At 39.0% G+C, this 21,739-nt stretch overlaps 1 non-coding gene across 1 annotated transcript; it reads left to right on the top strand.

The window, feature by feature from the left end:
• Positions 1-5,926: 5,926 nt before the first annotated feature.
• LOC116108047 lies at positions 5,927-6,033 on the top strand. The gene has a single exon (XR_004124580.1). It is a non-coding gene; the product is annotated as a small nucleolar RNA R71 (small nucleolar RNA).
• Positions 6,034-21,739: the final 15,706 nt, after the last annotated feature.

The following is a 21,739-nucleotide window of genomic DNA, read 5'->3' as shown; positions in this document are numbered from 1 at the left end:
TTTATCCTGCAAAAGCAACCACACTTCCAAAATTCGTGCTTTACCCCCAACTCACAATTTTTCACATCCACACAAACACTCCACAATTTCACAAACCCATACTCCTCACAATCACTTAGCCACAACTACTCTTCCTCTAACAAATCAATGCTCACAATCACCCAAATTCCACAACTCAATCGCAAAAAAAATTTTCAGATCTACAATTAAAAACTTGAAATTGTGCGATAAAAAGCTTTGGTTATGCGAGATCTTACCAATATGAAGCGTATTTGCCATCAATTGAACCAGAAACATCCCGAATTGAAAGCCCCAAATTTTGGATCCAAAACTTTTTGTGAAATTTTCGTGAAATTTTCGCGAAAATTGTTGTTAAATGGGTTGTTTTGTGTTTAGGAAGGTTATGGGTAGAAATTTGGTTGGAAAAACACTAGGGAAGCAAAGATTGAATTTTGAAAAAATTTCTCTCAAGTAAAACTGAAAAGTTGCGTGAAAAATGAAAGAAGAGTGGTATTTATAGAAAATGACCGTCGCCACGGCGAAGAACAATCTTCGCTGCGGCGACGTTCTTCGTGCTAAACCCTAAAAAAATACCCAGTTTCGCGCGGGTGAAGAAATATTCTTCGTCGGGGCGAAAACCTTCGGAGGATACACGGCTTACTTTGCCCCAGCGAAGATTTTCTTCCGCTGCGGCGAAATGCCTTAGCCAATTTTCAAAAAAAAATTTTATTCTTCTTCACTGCGACGACGACAATTACTTCGCCACAGTGAAACTTCCAGGAGCTAACCCAATTTTCAGGTTTCTTTCGCCGCGGCGAATACTTCTTCACCTTGGCGAATTCTGGAACATTTTCATACCGCATTCTTCTTCACAATGCTTCGCGCGACGAAGAAGAATTCTTCGCCCTGGCGAAGTCTGGAGTATTTTATTCCTTTCTTTGGCTGAAGACTTCACCTGAAATACCCAAAAACATAAACATTAAAAATCATACAAACTCATAAGGAATTCAACAATTTCAACAACCAAATTGAAAAAACAACAATTAAAAACACTTGGGTTGCCTCCAAGAAGCGTTTGTTTTTAGTCGAAGCTCAACTCTCTCAATCCTTCAAATTGGGATGTCAGCTGGATAGGGATGGATTTGTAACTCATCACCCTCAATGTATGGCTTCAATCTCTGTCCATTGACCGTGAAAGTGCCCTTTTCTTCATGTGTACACTTCCACTGCTCCGGATGCGTGAATCCTTGTATAGTGAATGGTCCAGACCATCTAGACTTAAGTTTTCCAGGGAATAGCCGAAGTCTAGAATTGAACAACAACCCCTTCTGTCCTACTTCAAATTCCTTTCTCCGGATGTGCTTGTCATGCCACCTTTTTGTCCTCTCCTTATAGATCCGAGCATTTTCATATGCTTCGAGACGAAACTCATTGAGTTCGTTCAAAGTCAGCATCCTTTCTTCTCAGCAGCTTTCAAGTCCATGTTTAGCTGCTTGACTGCCTAGTACGCTTTATGCTCGAGTTCAACCGGTAAGTGACATGCTTTCCCATATACCATCCGAATGGAGACATACCAATTGGAGTCTAAAGGCAGTTCGATAAGCCCTATAATCATCATCGCTTCCTGACCAATCTTTCCTAGTGCATTAACGTATTTTCCAATCCCCTTGGTTCTCTATTCGACAGTTCCACTTGCCTGTTTGTGGATGGTATGTGTTTGCAACTCTATGTGTCACTCCATATGTACTCAACAGTGCATCCATTTGCCTATTGGAAATGAATCCTCCATCACTAATGATTGCCTGTGGTACCCCAAACCTTGAGAAAATATTCTTTCTCACAAACTTAATTACTACCCTAGCATCATTAGTCAGCAATGCAACTCCCCTCAACCCACTTTGACACGTAATCCACTGCAACTAAGATAAATGTGTTTCCAAAAGAACTTGAGAAAGACCCATGAAACCAATCCCCCACACTTCAAAAAGCTCAACCACCAAGATGTTGTTCAACGCATCTCATCTCTTTTTGAATATTACCCATCTGTTACATTGGTCACACTCTTGAATCATCTAGAAGGAATCCTTAAGAGGGTTGCCAATAAAAACCCGATTGTAAAACCTTGGCTGCTGTCCTAGCTCCTCCAAAATGGCCACCTACTTCCTTCTTGTGACAATGCCTTAGAATGCTTTCCATCTCCTCCTCCGGACACATCTCCGTATCATTTGATCTGTACAGTGTCTGTATAGAAATGGTCTTCCCAAAAGTAGTACTTCAAATCTGAGAAGAATTTCTCTTTGTTGGTACGTCATACCACTTGAAGCACTCTTGTGACAAATAGTTTGCAAAATCTACATACGATGGTGCTTCTTCCACTCTCATCAACTTCTCATCCGGATTGTTTCTCTAATTGGCATTTCTTTCTCATTTCCCTTGATTGGTCTCTCAATTCTTGACAAATGATTAGCCACCAAATTTTCCGACCCTTCTTGTCTCGAATTTCCAACCAAACTCCTGAAGTAGTAAAATCCATCTTATCAGCCGAGGTTTTGCTTCTTGCTTTGCAATGGTGCCTGATTGCTGAATGGTCCGTGTGAGCGATCACCTATGCACCTACAATAGAAACGAAACTTGTCAAAAGCAAAAACTACAGCCAACATTTCTTTTTCAGTGGTGGTGTAATTCAATTGTGAATCAACAAGTGTTTTGCTAACATATTAAATTACATGCAACACTTTGTTTTTCCTCTATCCTAAACTACCCTTAAAGCAAAATCACTAGCATCACACATCAATTCGAAAGGTAGTCCCCAATCGGGAACTGCAATAATGGTGCAGATACTAATATATTTTCAGAGTTAGAAAGGCATGCACGCAATCATCATTAAGTCAAAACAACATCTTTATTTAACAGATTGCAAAGGGGTTTAGAAATCTTAGAAAATCCTTGATGAAGCGTCTGTAAAACCCCGGCGCCCAAGAACTTCGGACTGCCTTACATTTGATGGTGGTGGCAGCTTCTCAATCACTTTCGTCTTCCTCGATCAACTTCTATCCCGTCCTTGGAGATCCTATGCCCGAGCACTATCCCCTCTGGACTATGAAGTGACATTTCTCCCAATTCAACACCCAAGTTTGTCTCCTTACATCGCTGCAAAAACCAAGAAAGATTAGTTAGACAGCTATCAAATGATGAACCAAAAACTGAGAAGTCATCCATGAAGACTTCTATAAACCGTTCCACCATGTCTCCAAAGATTGACATCATGCATCTTTGAAATGTTGCTGGTGCATTGCACAACCCAAAAGGCATCCTTCGGTAAGCAAAGGTGCCGTAGGGGCAAGTGAAGGTCGTTTTCTCTTGATCCTCAAGAGCTATGGGAATCTGGTTATATCCTAAATACCCATCCAGGAAACAATAATAGGCATGTCCTGCCAACCTCTCCAACATTTGATCAATGAAAGGTAATGGAAAATGATCCTTCCTTGTCGCCTTATTCAATTTATGGTAATCAATGCATACTCTCCAGCCCGTCACCATCCTCGTTGGTATCAACTCGTTACTCTCATTCCTTACCACCGTGATACCTCCCTTCTTCAAAACCACTTGTACCGGGCTCACCCACAGGCTATCAGAAATAGGATAAATAATCCCCACATCTAAGAGTTTCACCACCTCCTTTCTAACCATTTCCTTCATCGAAGGATTCAGTCTCCATTGTGGTTGCACCCTAGGCTTAAAATCATCCTCCATGAGTATCTTGTGCATGCAAAATGATGGCGAGATACCTCTAATGTCCGAAATTGTCCATCCAATTGCTAGTTTGTGTTCCCTCAACACCCTAATCAACCGCTCTTCCTCCAATTTACTCAAACCTGAACTAATGATCACCGGAATGGTTTCTGAGTCTCCAAGGTAAACATATTTGAGGTGAGAAGGTAAAGGTTTCAATTCAAGCTTTGGAGGTCTTCATTTTTTTTCCTTCTCCTTCTCCTTATCAAAATCAAACTCCTCAAATTCTACATCTTAACTCTCATCAATCGGTTAAAGTGCTTCTAACATCCTAGCACAATCATTACTCACTGACTCTTCTACCTCTACTGTTTTTGATATGGATATACAAGCTTCTAGAGGTAATTGTGGGGTGTTTTCTTCCATAGATTCTTCAACCAATTTGTCCACCACATCGACACTAAAACATGAATCCGTTTCAGCCGAAAACTTCATTGCCTCAAAAACATTGAAAGTTACTGTTTCATCTTGAACCCTTAACAGTAACTTTCCTTCCTGTACATCAATTAATGCTCTCCCCGTGGCCAAGAATGGTTTGCCCAAAATCAGAGGAATTTCCTTATCCTCTTCCATGTCCAACACCACAAAATCTGCTAGAAAAATTATTTTTCCCACCTTCACCAACACATCCTCTACTATTCCCCTCGGGTGTTTTATTGACCTATCCGCTAGTTGCAACGACATGGTCGTTGGCTTCACTTCACCAATGCCCAATCTCCTGAAAACGAAAAAGGGCATCAAATTAATTGTAGCTCCTAGATCACACAAAACACGATCAAATGTAATATCTCCTATAATACAAGGAATAGTAAAACTCCCTGGATCTTTGAGCTTTGGAGGTAACTTCTTCTGGAGGATGGCACTACACTCCTCCGTGAGCATCACCGTTTCCTCATTGTCTAACTTCCTTTTGTTTGACAAGATTTCCTTCAGGAACTTAGCATAACTTGGCATCTGCTGCAATGCATCTGCAAAAGGAATGTTAATATGCAATTTTTTTTAAAACTTCAATAAACTTTGAAAATTGCTTATCCTGATTCTTTTTCTTCAATCTCTGAGGAAAAGGCATGGGTGGGGTGTGATGTGCCAACTCTGGTGGTATCTCCAGAAATGGCAATTTCTCCTTCTTCTTTTGCCTTTCATCCTTTTTCTTTTTCTCTTTCTCCAAACCACTTGGTTTCTCTTCATCAACTTCCTCATCAGAAGCTTCATTTCCAGTTTGCTCAACCTCCTTGGTAGCTTGCTCTACCTCTTCCAAAACTGTCCCACTTCTCAACATTATGGCATTTGCTTGCTCATATGGGTTAGTTACTGTATTGCTTGGTAAGGAACCCTAGGGTCTCTCATTAAGCTTCTCGGCCAGTTGGCCCATCTATACCTCAAGATTCCATGAGCTAGTTACTGTATTGTTTGGTAAGGAACCCTGGGGTCTCTCATTAAGCTTCTCGGCCAATTGGCCCATCCATACCTCAAGATTCCGAATGGACGCCCCTTGATTTCTAAAATTCGTCCTCGTCTCATTCATGAATCCGTGGTCTCTTGCATAAATTTCCCAAACATATCTTCCAACTTTGTCACTTTTTGATCTCCCGATTGATTATCCACCCCTGGTTGGTTATTCGGAACTGTCCTTTGGTTCCATTAGTTATTTTGCTGGTTCTGATTTCCCCAAGCCAGATTTATTTCTCCAGCCCGGGTTGTATGTGTTGGAGTATGGATTGTTTGGTTGTCTCTGATTTCCTACCAAGTAATTCACTTGCTTCGTTGATGAAGATGACAAAGCAAATGTGTTCCCAACTTGACACTCGCTGCTCACATGGTTTCCTGCACAAAAATTACATGTTAGTTGAGGTGCTTGAATAGAGTTTACCTGCATAGTTCCCAACTATTTTTGAAGTGCAGTGAGTTGGGCTGAGATGGCCGTGAAGGCATCAACTTCATGAAGAACCGAAGATTTCCTTGTTGTTGCTCTCTCATTTGGTCTTTGATAGTTGTTGCTTGCCAAAACCTAAGCAACTCATAGGCCTCTTCTGGTGTCTTATTCTGTAAAGCCCCTCCTGAAGCTACATCCACCATGGTTTGCACATTACCCATCAATCCATTGTAGAAAGTTTGGACTTGAAGCCAAACTGGCAACCCATGGTGTGGACATTTCCTCATCAGCTCCTTGTATCTCTCCCAAGCCTCGTACAATGACTCGGAATCATCTTGTAGAAATGATGTGATATCATTTCTCAAATTTGCTAATTTAGCTGGAGGAAAGAACTTGGTAAGGAATTTCTGTGCTAGGTCATTCCAAGTTGTTATAGTTCCTGGTGGTAATGCCATTAACCACCCGTTGGTTTTATCTCCCAATGACAATGGGAATAACCGCAGCCTAATAGCGTCATCCGAAACTCCGTTCGACTTGAAGGTGTCACAGATTTCCAAGAAATTTGAAATGTGCTGATTCGGATCTTCCTTAAAATCACCATTAAATCTAACCGACTGCTGGATCATTTGGATGATTGTCGGCTTGATCTCGAAGTTGTTTGCTTGCACAGTAGGTCTAGTAATACTTGACCCACTACCATCCATTGTGGGAACTGAAAATTCCCTCAGTGTCCTGTTTTCTGGTTCAGCCATTTCAACAACTATTTCTTTTGCTTCTACAACTAAATCCTCTCTTTCTCTTCTCTCTCTGTTACGTCATCTAACGGTTCTCTCAATCTCAAGATCAACAGGAACCATTGGTTGACGTCTCGTTCTTCGCATAAACTGCAAAAATAGAATTGAAGGAAACTGAGATCCAACTGAAAATTAAAAATAAAAAGATAAAAACTCCAATCTAGCTAACTATAGACAGACTCAATGTTAACATAAAACAAATCCCTGGCAACGGCGCCAAAACCTTGATGCGTTGTAACTACAACATGCATAAATAGCAAGTATACTAATCGCACAAGTAATATAATGATGAGTGAGTATCGTTCCCACGAGGATTGTTAGCTAAGCACTAAGTGTTCTACCATTTTCAAGTTGGAGCAGCCGAAATCTTTGGATTGATGGGAGCTATTTCTAATTAAACTGAACAATAAATTTTAAACTAAAGTTAACTACGAATGCAAAATGAAAATCATGGATAGTAATCAATTCAAGTAAAACAGGTAGGGTTTTGACTTCATTCGGATTTTATGGGTTAAACCTAAAAATTACACTACATTCACATTCATATGCATTGGTTGTAAACCAAACTCACTAAGGTGTTAAACATACCTTCTCAGGCTATGTTTTCCTATTCTTCCTTTTTAACCTTCCGCACCCAACAAATTGAAAGTTAACAATTCCAAACTCATTAAGCAAAAGAATCCTACAATGATTTCATTAATTCTTGAATCTATCTCTAGCATCCAATACTATAATGGTGATTACCCAAGAAGCCTAACATGAATCATTTCTCAATCTCATCATGTTCATCACATAAAACATTTAAAACTCAGAGTAAACACACAATCAAAGCATAGTCATATGAACATAACATGATCAATAACTTAACCCATTAGAAATCCGAATTACAATCAAAACCCTAACCCAAAATGGGTTAGTTCATAGCTAAATTAACGCTACAAATAAGAAAAACGATAATAGTCAAGTTCAACATAATGAAAAGTAAGAGAGAGGACAAGAAATCTCCCCAAATGATGAATCCCTTGGTTCAAAATCCAATCTTCACCCTTCTAATCGCTAAATCTCTCCAAGCTTAATCACAAACAATGCAAAAGTTGCTAACCCTACTTCCTGGACGACCCTGGGCAAAAAGGTTAAGTGTTTCTTTTATACCTCACCCCAAATTTCTCAGAAAAACCCGCACAAAGTAAAACTGTGCATTTTATAAAACTGGAAATTACAACTGTCATCGCGGCGAAGAAGAAATCTCGCTGCTGCAAAGAAAGAAGCAGACTTGTTCGTGTCTGGTGTACTTCGGCGCGGCGAAGGACAAGTCTTCGTGGCGGCGAAGCTTCTTGAAAAGTTTTGAAATTATAGAACTGCCACTCTGCTTACATCTTCACTTGATTCTTCGATTCTCGGTGCTCTCCCTTTGGAACAAGCCTCATCGTGCTTTATCCTACTTCAGAACTCACTTAACTTCTGAGATCCGCTAACTTCTGAGTCACAAATAACCAATTTTTTCCTTATTTGCTCAAAAATGCCCATTCTAACTTGAAACATGAAATGTAAAGAATTAAGCAACAATTCAGGTCAAAATGCACCAGAAAGTACCTAAAATCTGAATAAAAAGTCTAATGAAAACTGTATAATCCACGGATTATCAAGCACCCCAAAGAGAATGGCTGGGTCGTATAAAACCCTTGTATAGAAGTTCCTAAAGTTGCTTCTTCAACTTCTAAAGCTCGGCTGGGGCTATACGATAAGGGGATTTAGAAATCGGTGCTGTCCCCAATGCCAGTTCAATGCTAAATTCTACTTCTCTTTCTGGAGGTAAACTTGACAAATCTTCTGGAAATACATTTAAAAACTCCCAAACTACTGGCACACTTTGAATCTCTGGTCGTGGGACATCACTACTTTGCACCACATGGGCAATATACCTAGAGCACCCCTTTCTTAACATCTTTCTGGCCTTTACACTTCTGATTAACATACTAAGTTGGTGGCCCTCTCCGAAACTAAACTTATCTCCATCATCAAGAAATCTTGCTTTCTTCTTTCGACAATCAATCTCTACTCCATCTCCCTAGGAAATCCATGCCCAAAATAACATCAAAGTCGGGTATGTCAAAGACAATCAAATCCACTATTAATACCCTTCCATGGATCACTATGGACTCCCTTAGAAGCATCTCCTGAGTTACCACACTATTGTTAGAGAAGATGATGGGAATGCAAAATGTCATATTTACCCCCCCTTAATGTTTAGTCTTTTATAGGTATTTGTTGCCTAAATGTACTCATTATTATTCTATTTTGATTTAGGATGCAAATGGAGGCGTTAATTGCAAAACGGAACTAATTAAGTGAATTCGGACAGTTTCAATGTTGTTTCGTTATCTGGGAATAACTCTCTCATCCAAGATCCGATCAAGATGATTCAAAATGCTGTGGAATGCTAAGAAATATATCTACAACTTTCAGTTTTTGAGTTTTGAGAGATACTCACTGCATCAAGGTTGTAATCAAGCTTGAAGTTGACGCATCTGCACTGGACGTCCTGGAGCATTCTGCCTTGTCATGCAAATCAATTGGGCAGGTTATTATTGGAAGATTTGAGGACATGTGGCACGCAAGTTACAGCTCAGAATCACCACTTTCCTATTTTATTTTAGGACTTTATCTTATTTTTAATTAATTAGAATCAAATTAGGATTAATATTATTTTAGGATATTAGAATATTTCTTTTAGGAGATTGAGTGGGATTCAAACACTTGAATCTGGATTTTTTGCTAGGGGGATCAGATTTAGGGTTTTTGAGGGGGACCACACCTCTCTCTTCTCTTCTCTGGAATTTTTCTTTCTCTTTTGAGTTTTGATTATGGCCGTGAGCGGCTAAAACTTTTGTAACTTGGTAGTCGGAAATGGAGACCTTGGAATCAACCAACTGTGAGATCTAATCCGTTTTATTTTAGTTTTCAATTTTTGTGTTTGAGTATTGAATGTTATCTGTGCATATCTTCATGATTGATGCATTTAATTACTAGGAGGCCTACTAGTGTATTATTTGTTGCAATCTACTGCTAAGTCGGATATCAAATCCGTAATTGTTTGATCCCTCTAACTTGTGAAGCAATTAGGGTTAATAATTTGCTGCGTCAGGAATTAGTAATCTTAAGAAGAACATTCAACTAAATTAAATACAACCGCTTGTGTTTGTGTTGTTTATCTTCATCGATTTCTCTAATTCTTAAGGCTGCCATTAGATTAAATCTTTAGCGCTTGTCTAGGTTTGTTTAATGGTAAGATTAATTAAGATCGCTTGTTTCCTAATTAATTACAATTAAGGAGAGATAGGAAAATAGTTCCAACGGTGGATATTCAGAGTAAGAATTGATTTACTTTTGCATCAATGATCAGTTGTAAGATTCCGATGGTGGATGTTGATGTAGACCAAGTTTTGTTATTTTTGATTTCGATTTGAATTGTTTTTGATTTTTGCTAAGACTGTTTTCTGTTTCACTCAAAACCCCCCAGCCTTGTTCACATCATCGAAAATTCGGCTAGACACTCTTCGTGGGATCGACCCTTGCTTACCCTATTTACAGTTTAGTAGTTAGGTTAGGAAGGTTTTTAATCTTGGTTGCCTATGACAGCACACCAGAAGATGCCCTAGAGCCAATCAATTATTGTAGAATTGACTATTTGTAATAATGTTCGGTAATCAATAAAAGACATTTTATTCTATATCGCGTAAATCATTATTATTGCAATATGTATTGATATATGTCCTTAGAATGGTAGAACCGTGACGAGGGTATCAAGTGTTTCAAATCTTGATAGTGAGAACCCTATGAGCACATATGGTGGCCATTCTAGAAACGTCCGTAGCCCCAGTATTATTCTGAAGTAAGGGCACAGATAATACGGTAAGGCTATCATAGTGTTGAACGACCCTGTCGAAAGGCAGTGACTGATCTCACTTGTCAAGGTTGTTTGGTGACACCTGGTGCAACACATGGTTGGGTGCTTGCATAGGCAATATATCTTAGCAAGTTCACTAGACTGACCCCCAAGGATTCCATATGGATGGTAACCCCAGTGTCTATGGAACAAATCCTCTAACGAATGGTTGCATGTGATCCTTAGCCTTGAGATCACCAGAGCACCTTGTGCACCGATTGGTGCAGTTTGACACTAGCCTAACGCAGTTCTATTCAGAGCTGTCAATATGGGGGTGATTGGCTGCATCAAGGAGTGTATCAAGCTATGGTGAATAGACAGAGAATTCATCACTCCCGGTGCGGGAGAAGTTATCTCACGGTGCATTCAGTATATGGCAATGACACTAAAACTTGTGCCACAGTGGGATTGAGTTGTTGCTCTATCCAGTTTTATACAGGTCATTGGTCTAGAAACTGAATACATAATATCGAGAGTAACCAAAGGTTGACACTATTTCTATGCCTTCGTCTTGTCGAATAACGTATGATGAAAGGATCGAATTGTACGGTAATCATATTGTTGACAGGTAGCTACTTTGCTGAATCCGAATCTATCGGGTGGCCATGATGCCTTGCTAGGCCAATCTTGGTCTGTGTATATAGGACGATAATTGGTGTTAATCACGATACTATGCACTACCGGCATGATGAGAGCCTATGGGTCACACACATAGAAGATAATTTAAGACTCAGGAAGAAAAAAGGGCATTTTTGTCTTTTTAGGCGAAAGGGTATTTTGGTAATTTCACAATGCAATTAAATTTGCTGAGGTCGTAGCCTTTATTTAATTTATTAGAAAAATTAAATAAGTGAAATTACGTTTAAATATGTGTTTGCTATATTTATTAAATCATCATTATTGTTAATATTAATATATATATATATATTAAATATATTAATTGATTTTTAATTGAGATAATGATGAAATAAAAAATAAATATCAATTGGGAGTGTTTGGAACATGGGTGTTTGGTTGGAGCCCAAGCCTATTCCATATGGGAATAGGCAACTAATTTTCAATATAAAAGAAAAGAGTTTTTGTAAAAGGGTTTATTTCATTCACTGTTCATCTCTTTGAAAAACCAAAAACACACACAGCCCCAAACTCTCTCCCATGGCATATTTCATTTTGCCCAAAATCAATTATTTTTTTTCTTCTTTATCTTAAAGCTATGTAGGATTAGCATCCCTCCTTAGTTCTTTGTGATTGTCTTATGTGGACTATGTGGGTTCGATCCTAGACTTGGGTCGGTAGCAAAACGTTCATTGACAAATTTGGAGGAGCCTCCAAACGTGCGTATGTTTTTCTAAACTCATGATTAATTTCTACAGATTTCTATTTATACATAAATTGTAAAATTATACCTTTGATCTTGGTCTTTGGGACCATCCTTGTGTTATGATTTGTTTTCCGCTACATACATGGCCGTTTCCTAACAGTGGTACTAGAGTCTAAGGTACCAAATTTTATAGTTTTCATGTGGATGGTTGATAACATGTATTTGATGATATTATGTTGCCTTATAGAATCTGCCTAAAATCTGCCTTAAAGCATGTTTGAAAAATCTATTAATCGATTAAGTTTAATTTGTTGATGATCTGCAAGTTTGGATAATGGTTGATGGATTTTTGATGAATCAGTGTGTATGATTGATTGAAATCCGTTTGAGTGCATATAGTTAACTATATGAACAAATCCGGAGCTACAGATTTGTGACGCTCACCACCGGCGATATAGCCCATAGCCGCTGCGAGCGTTATTCACGCTCACGCTGGTGATGAACCACATCGCCGCGACAATCATCCTTTGGACTAGTGCTATGCGAAAACACGCTCGCCATGACGATATAACCCATCGTTGCGGCGATTGTCCTTAGCATGGACGTTAGCATAACCACGCATGCCACAACGCTAACTCATCGCCGCAACAAGCACACTTCCGATGCATAGGGGCTAGAATGTAAAGTTTCAAAACTTTTGGAGCAAATGACAGATTTGCAAATTGTCAGGGGGCAAATGAATTAACCCATAAATTTCAAAATTGATTGTTTTTGAAATGTATGCTTTAACTTGTTTGTATATTGCATGGCGCCCGATACATGAGCCTTAGACCTAAGGGTGAATGTTTTAAATTATTTTTGGGTATGTATGGTTGTAAATTTATTAAATAGGCCTGTGTGTCCTGCCTTTCTCCTCTTCTCAATGTACATTCCTTCTCTCATCTCATTCCCCTCGAATGTAAATCTAGGTTTCTAAATTTATTGATGTAAGAATTTGTATAATTATTTTTATTGTAAATTTTGAATGATGTTTTGTGTAATGTACTTAAAGACGAGAAAAGGACAGGCAACCATACTTGAAGACTCAAGATATTTATTACAGGACCCTTAGGTGACCCACCGATTCCTCTAGGCTCAGGAAATCGGTTTTAGTTAGGCCATGTACCGGCACGTTTATATTATGTTTAGAATGCATGCTAAGGTTGAATGTTAAATAACATGCTAAACAATGTCATTCTAACAAAGATATAATCTGATGAGACATTAAATACAACCCTCAATTAAAGTATGTAAGTCACGTATGCCTTCCATCATCATGGTTTTAATCAAACCACTGTTCTCGAAACCTTGTTCGCCAAAGCGAAGGGTACACTTCTACCAGTGGGTTAAAATACATTAGAGTTTTCCCTAATGTGATAAGTCACTTAAAATGATGGTTTCGCTTGTTCACCAAAGCAAGGTTGATAAACGCATCTAGGCATAGTAGAGTAGTACATATATTGTGTGTACATAGTGACATGTAGTGTCCCACTCTACTGATACTGAGAATCACACTTGAGGACAATGGTTGAGAGCCATTGGATTGTGTGATTGTCTGTTGGCTTTTTCATATTTGAGGTTGATAGTAGGAGCTATCAACTAGTGTGGATTAAGTTTGTTGGCTTACCTAATCAACTCATTTTGGCTTGTTCGCCAAAGTGAAGGTTTGAAATGGGTCAGATGGATCTCAATCCACTAGAAAAGTCAACGGGCTTTCTCGATTAATAGTGAGGGCTATTGACTTGAGTAAAATAGTGGGAGCATCGTTTTAAAAAGAAACCATATAAATATAATGAACTTTATAATGACTTTTATTTTTTGCAATTGTAGATTCACCAAATGAGCATTATGAACCTGCCCCGATAATCGAGAAGAAACAGGTTGGATGGATCCAATTTCTTAAACTGGTATCGTAATCTTCATATTATACTCAAGTCAAAAGAAATTGTATATCCTTGAAAAGCCATACATGGCTGAGCTGACCCTGATGCCACTCAAGAAGTTAAGGATACTTATCAAAGTTCCTTGATAATGCTGATACATTCAATGCTTGATGTTAATCGATGACACCTATGCTACAAAAACAGCATGAGAATACGGATGCTTCTTCCATTATTCTACACCTCAGGAGCTTTTCGAAACAAATGCTCGACATGAGAGGATACAAGGTGTCGAAAGCACTATTTGGGAGTCGTCTAACTGAGGGTGCCCATTTGGTCCTCATGTGCTCAAGATGATCGAGCACATATAGAATCTGGACTTTGGGATTGGCTTGGATGCAGAATTACAAATGTTTTATTCTGCAATCCTTGTCTGACTCTTATGCTTCCGTTTATAATGAATTTCAATATGAACCGATGGAGAAAACCTGTCAGAACTTTTGAACATGTTGAGGACTTAAAAGACTTAAAAATTCCAAGCCTGTTTTACTGTTTCTGCCAATAAAGCAAGGTAATAATAAGGTTAGGCCAAGGCCAAACCCAAGCCCAAGCCCAAAGAACATTGCTCTTGGCTTGAGAATGGCTAGGGAAGGGCAAGGTAGTCTGCTTGTTTTTTGGCAATCTGGCCATTGGAGAAAACACTACAAGGCTTTCCTCGCAAGCAAGAAGAAGTCAGAGGCTACAACTTCAGTATTTTTATGTTGAGATTAACTTCTCTCCCTCAACATCTTGGGTCATGGACACAGGATGTGGTACTCACATTTGTACTGATGTGCAGGGACTAAGGCAGAGTAGAGTGCTCGCCAAGGGAGAGGTGGACCTACGAGTTGGAAATGGAGCACATGTGGCTGCATTAGCTGTAGGGACTTATTGTTTATCTTTGCCTACGGGCTTATTGTTGGAACTACATAACTGTTATCACGTACCTTCTATTTCTAGAAATATTATTTCAGTATCCGTTTTGGATAATATGGGGTATCATTTTGAGATATCTAATGGATTGTTGTCCTTTAGTTTGAATGGTATTCTATTTGGAATTGCAAGGTTATATAATGGATTATATGTTCTTGATTTAAACAATAAAGATATTCTCAATATTGAAACCAAGAAAGCTAAACATAGCGATCAAAACCAAACATATCTCTGGCATTGTAGATTGTGTCATGTTAATAAGACTCGCATTGCAAAACTTCAAAGGGATGGAGTTTTGGCCCCTTTTGACTTTCAGTCATTTGAGGTATGCGAGTCATGCCTTTTAGGCAAGATGACCAAGTCTCCTTTCACAGGACAAAGTGAAAGGGCTACTGAGCTGTTAGGCATCATCCATAGTGATGTATGTGGTCCACTAACAGTTGAAGCCAGAGGTGGATATTCATACTTCATCACATTTACTGATGATTTCAGTAGATATGGTTATGTCTACCTTATGAGACATAAATCTGAAGCCTTTTATAAATTCAAGGAATTCAGAAATGAAGTACAGAATATGTTGGGCAAAAGTATTAAAGCTCTTCGATCAGATCGAGGAGGTGAAAACTTAAGCTCAGGGTTTTCAGAGTACCGGAAGGAATGTGGGATAGTATAACAACTCACCCCTCCTTATACACCCCAACACAATGGAGTGCTGAAATAAGGAACAAGACCTTATTTGACATGGTTAGGTCCATGATGAGTTTTAGTGATTTACCTGCATCGTTCTGAGGTTACGCCTTAGAGACTGCGACTCATGTTTTGAACCGTGTGCCGTCAAAGTCTGTAGATAAGACTCCATATGAGCTATGGAGTGGGTAGAAGCCCAACTTGTCTTATCTAAGGATTTGGGGTTACGAAGCTTATGTTAAGAATTTGACTTCGAACAAGCTGGGCCCAAAATCCTGTAAATGTATATTTGTGGGGTATCCAAAAGAGACCAAAGGATACTATTTCTACCACCCAGAAGAGTGCAAAATTTATGTTGCTCGATCTGGTGTCTACCTAGAAAAGGAATATCTTCTAAGAAGTACTAGTGGGAGAAAAGTAGAACTCGATGAAGTTTTAGAACCACAAGATATGCTAGACGAAGGACGGGATGATGTGCCACAGGAAGTGGTTGAACATCATGAGGAGTTTACTCTACAACTTGTGGATCAAAGTGAACACCTCAGGTAGTACAAGAGCTACGTAGATCTGGGAGAGTACGCCATGAGCCCGAGAGATACAGTTATCTCGTGACTTAACATGGTGAAATACTAGTCTACCAAGACGATGAACCTAGAACCTACGAAGACGCTATATCAGATCCAGATTCCGTTAAATGGCTTGAAGCCATGAAATCTGAGATGGATTCCATGTACCAGAACCAAGTGTGGTCTTTGGTGGAACCACCTGAAGGGGTAAAACCCATAGGGTGTAAATGGGTCTTCAAAAAGAAGACTGACATGGATGGCAAGGTGCATACTTATAAAGCACGATTAGTTGCCAAAGGTTTCAAACAAATTCATGGCATTGACTATGAAGAAACCTTTTTGCCGGTTGCCATGATTAAATCCATCCAGATTATGCTGGCGATTGTAGCATATCATGACTATGAGATTTGGCAAATGGATGTCAAAGTTGCTTTCCTGAACAAAAACCTTAAGGAGGATGTGTATATGACACAACATGATGGTTTCGTTCTTAATAGTCAAGCTAATAAAGTATGCAAGTTGCAGAGATCCATTTATGGACTCAAGCAGGCTTCAAGGAGCTAGAACATTCGTTTTGATGAAGTCGTAAAAGAATTCGGTTTTATCAAGAACGAAGATGAGCCCTGTGTTTACAAGAAAGTGAGTGGGAGCGCAATAGTATTCCTAGTGTAGTATTTCGATGACATACTTTTGATCAGGAATGATATACCGAACTTGCAGTCGGTAAAGACGTGGTTATCCAAGTGCTTCTCCATGAAGGACTTTGGGGGAAGCAACCTACATCCTTGGAATAAAGATCTATCGTGATAGATCGCATAGGTTGCTTGGCCTAAGTCAGAGTGCATATATTGACAAAGTACAGAAAAGATTCAGTATGGAAGAATCCAAGAAGGGATTTCTTTCGATATCACATGGTGTTTATCTCTATAAGGAATTGTGTCCTAAAACACAAGATGAGAGAGATAGGATGAAGAGGATCCCATATGCATCAGCAATTGGATCCATCATGTATGCCGTGTTATGTACTTGGATTGATGTCTCGTGTGCTTTGAGCACTTGTAGTAGATATCAATTAGATCCAGGTGAGCGTCACTGGATGGCTGTCAAGAATATTCTTAAGTACCTGAAGAGGACTAAGGATATGTTATTGGTTTATGGAGGGGAGGATGAGCTCACTATAAGAGGACAGAGTGATGCTAGTTTCCAAATAGACAAAGATGATTATCGATCGCAATCACGGTTTGTATTTTGTCTCAATGGCAGTGCAGTGAGCTAGAAGAGCTCCAAGCAAAGAACTATAGCGGATTCTACAATGGAGGCTGAGTATATTAAATTGTCAGATGCGGCCAAGGAGGTAGTCTGGATTAAGAAGTTCATTACTAAACTTGGTGTGGTTCCCACGATTGTTGATCCTATAGACATTTATTGTGACAACAATGGAGCAATTGCTCAAGCCAGGGAACCATGGTCTCATAAGAAGTCTGGACACATACTCAGACGATTGCATCTCATCAGAGAGATAGTTGAGAGGAAAGACGTGCAGATTAGTAAAGTGTATACTGACGACAATCTCGCAGATCCACTGACAAAGCCTTTGTCACAGCTGAAGCATAAAAGGCACTTGAGATCATTTGGTATTAAATACATGAATGATTGGCTATAGTGCAAGTGGGAGATTGTTAGAGTAGATGCCCTAGAGCCAATCAATTATTGTAGAATTGACTCTTTGTAATAATCCTCAGTAATCAATAAAAGGCATTTTATTCTATATCACGTAAATCATTATTATTGCAATATGTATTGATATATGTCCTTAGAATGGTAAAACCGTGACGAAGGTATCAAGTGTTTCAAATCTTGATAGTGAGAAGCCTATGAGCACATATGGTGGCCATTCTAGAAACGTCCATAGCCGAATATTTTTCTAAAGTAAGGGCACAGATAATATGGTAAGACTATCATAGTGTTGAACGACCCTATCAAAAGGCAGTGACTGATCTCACTTGTCAAGGTTGTTTGGTGACAACCTGGTGCAACACATGGGTGCTTGCTATAGGCGAATATACCACAGCAATTTCACTAGACTGACCCACCAGAGGATTCCATATGGATGGTAACCCTAGTGTCTATGGAACAAATCCTCTAACAAATGGTGGTGCATGTGATCCTTAGACTTGAGATCACTGGAGCGCCTTGTGCACCGATTGGTGTAGTTTGACACTAGCTTAATGCAGTTCTATTCAGAGCTGTCAATACGGTGGTGATTGGCTGCATCAAGGAATGTATCAAGACTATGGTGGATAGACATAGGATTCATCACTCCCAGGTAAGGGAGAAGTTATCTCACGACACAATTCAGTATATGGCAATGACACTAAAACTGTGGCCATAGTGGGATTAAGTTGTTGCTCTATCCAATTTATAATACAGGTCATTGGTCTAGAAACTGAATACATAATATCGAGAGTAACCAAAGGTTGACACTATTTCTATGCCTTCGTCTTGTCAAGATAACGTATGATGAAAGGATCGAATTGTACGGTAATCATATCGTTGACAGGTAGCTACTTTGCTGAATCCGAATCTATCGGGTGGCCATGATGCCTTGCTAGGGGCCAATCTTGGTCTGTGTATTAGTGAGATGATTAATTGGTGTTAATCGTGATACTATACACTATCGGTATGATGAGAAGCCTATGGGTCACACATATAGAAGATAATTTAAGACTCAGGAAGAAAGAAGGGCGTTTTCGTCTTTTTAGGTGAAAGGGCATTTTGGTAATTTCAGAGTGTAATTAAATTTGCTGAGGTTGTAGCCTTTATTTAATTTATTAGAAAAATTAAATAAGTGAAATTACGTTTAAATATGTGTTCGCATATATTTAATTAAATCATCATTATTGTTAAATGTTAATATATATATATATATTAAATATGTATTAATTGATTTTTAATTGAGATAATGATGAAATAAAAAATAAATATCTAATTGGGAGTGTTTGGTAACATGGGGTGTTTGGGTTGGAGCCCAAGCCTATTCCATATGGGAATAGGGCAACTAAGTTTTCAATATAAAAGAAAAAGAGTTATTTGTAAAAAGGGTTAATTCATTCACTGTTCATTCTCTTTGAAAAACCAAAAAAGCACACAAGCCGAAACTCTCTCCCACGGCAGTATTTCATTTTGCCCAAAATCAATTCATTTGATTTTTCTTCTTTAATCTTAATGCTAAGGAGGATCTAGCAAATCGCTCCTAAGTTCTTTGTGATTGTCTTCGTGTGGACTACTTGAGTTCGATCCTACACTTGAGTCAGTAGCAAAAACGTTCATTGACAAATTTGGAGGAGCCTCCAAACGTGCGTATGTTTTTCTAAACTCATTATTAATTTATGCAGATTTCTATTTAAACATAAACTGTAAAATTATACCTTTGATCTTGGCTCTTTGGGAACGATCCTTTTGTTATGATTTTGTTTTCCGCTGCGTACATGGACCGTTTCCTAACAACTAACACCATCCGACAATTCTTTCTTAATAGGCTGACTCACTATAATAGGTTTCAAACCTAATCTTTCTATGATCCCATGTGTAATAAATGAATGTGTGGCTCCAGAATCAATTAATGTATAAAGGGAAACTGAATGAAATAATAATTGACCAGTAACTGCAGATGGGCTAGCCTCGACTTCGCTCTATGCTACTGTAAACACCCGAGCATTGGTACCTTTGGATTTCTGTACTGCAGGTGCATGAGAGGCTTTACAGTCTTTCATCATGTGCCCTGGCTGTCGACATCTATAACATACATTCCGGCCCAACTTTTTGAGACACTCCCCCGGATAAGTTCTCCCGCACCTCTAACATGGGGGAAAATCAGTAGTCCTTGGCCGTTTATTCTACCAATCCCTTCTATTCTTCTTGGGTTGAAATCTTTTCTTATTTCTCACTTCTCTATTTCTGGGGACATCAATTCTATCTTCTTGTGGAGTGTGAGGTGGAACATTAGGTACTGCTACTGATGGAATTGTTGGGGTTAGCTTATTCACAAATATTCCATCCTGTAAGGCTCGTTCCAAAGTGTCACTATAGGTTTGAGGGGGTTGGGCACCTGCCATCATGAGCTATTTCTGGTTTCAGCCCATGCACAAACTTATCCCTCCTCAATTCTGATGTGCTCACTATACCGGGTGCAAACCGCGCGAAGGACTTAAATCTTATAGAGTATTCCTTCATCGAACTGGACCCCTGTTGCAAGCTAATAAATTCTTGAGTCTTCTCATGAACCCTATCCACCATTCGGTATTTACCTCAAACAGTCGTCTGAAATCTCCCCAAGTCACAGCTGCTACCTCATGCACATCCTCCACCAACTCCCACCATATCCGGGCATCACCTTGAAACAGAAAAATAGCATACTAGATCTTCTCCCGAACAGTGTCATCGTACGCTCCACAGACCCAATCCACTCTTCTACTACTATTGGGTCTGTCGTACCTCCAAATTCTAACAGCTGATGCTGACTGGGTAAGCCATAAATAGGCTCAATACGATTCTGCACTATTCGGGGTACCGACCTCTCTCTTTCTTCTCTGATGGTCAGTACAATAACTGGGGTCTCAACTCTCTCTGGTATAGATCTTCCCCAATTCTCTACTAATACTTGCTGTATAATATTACGAATCCTTGCTTCATCGAGGATAGGGGGAGTAGATTCTAACGGGTTGGATGGTTCCCCCATACTCATTGCATTCTTACTACCTGCTAAGGTCTTACATCTCATCTACATAGCACCAACACTTTTAGTCAACTAAATTAACTCATCTACTATAAGTAAGGAAAGAAACAACTTACAACGGTCGGCTAGGGGACGTTAATGCGGTAGGAGAGGCACACTGTCAGAACACTCTAGTAAAAAGCTCTTTCTTTTCCCAAAACCATTGCTTTGATACTAAAAATGTAATAGCTCTCTCTAGCTAGTATACTCTGGGAAATATAATGTGAAATCACTAAATATGTCATAGAAAACCATATATGTATATAAGTGTAAGATAATGGGCCCGGAAACTAACTTTACTTTATATACAAATCTCTACATCAAGTAAAGTGTCATACAAATAAACTCAAAATACAATCGGACAGTGTTGCCAACTTCCTCCGCTACTTGACATTCTATCCGACCGCATCTCATCTACTACCTATGAAAACAGTGAAATCAACGGAGTGAGCATTAATTGCTCTGTAAGTGAGCCCACTATGCTACTCATTTTCCTCTGTTACTTGTATTCTGGATTTCTTTCCTTACATCAAACTTCTCTATTCTTCTCTACTCTCTCTAAGATTCTAGTTTCTCACTTACTGATGTATAAGCACAATTAGTGAAACTAATTCTGGATAGTGGAAATGGCATAATGCATATGCACAAATGCTTAGGAGATGCATTTTCTTTTCTGTTTTCTATTTCTCTTCTGTATTTCTTTCTTTTTTTATTTTTCTTCTTCTTTTTCAATTCTCTCTTTTTTGTTTCTCTTCTTTTCTCTTCTTTCTTACTTTTCTATTCTTTCTTTTTTTGCTGATCGGACTTGGTTGAGGCATGGATTTGGAACCCTGGCCGTGTGAGTGTATTTTTAATTTCTTTCTTGGGTACAGTCCTCATCCACATGCACTTCTTACGGACTGTACAAATTCTTCTTTCTTATTCTTAGGCCGCTCACTAAAGGCGGTGTGCATGTGGGGCTATTCTTCTTCTCTGTCACTCACGGGCTCCCCATCGCAACAACCTTCTCTTATCTTTCTTTAAATGTGTTCTTTAATAGATTTGTTTCTTTCTATTTGTTCTTTATTGTTCTTATATGTATGTATCCATGTAGAT

Source organism: Pistacia vera, unplaced genomic scaffold, assembly GCF_008641045.1.
Source record: "Pistacia vera cultivar Batoury unplaced genomic scaffold, PisVer_v2 Contig551, whole genome shotgun sequence".
In the NCBI taxonomy this organism is placed as follows: domain Eukaryota; kingdom Viridiplantae; phylum Streptophyta; class Magnoliopsida; order Sapindales; family Anacardiaceae; genus Pistacia; species Pistacia vera.
The sequence above is the reverse complement of the archived record's forward strand: the minus strand, read 5'-3'. Positions and strand labels throughout refer to the sequence as shown.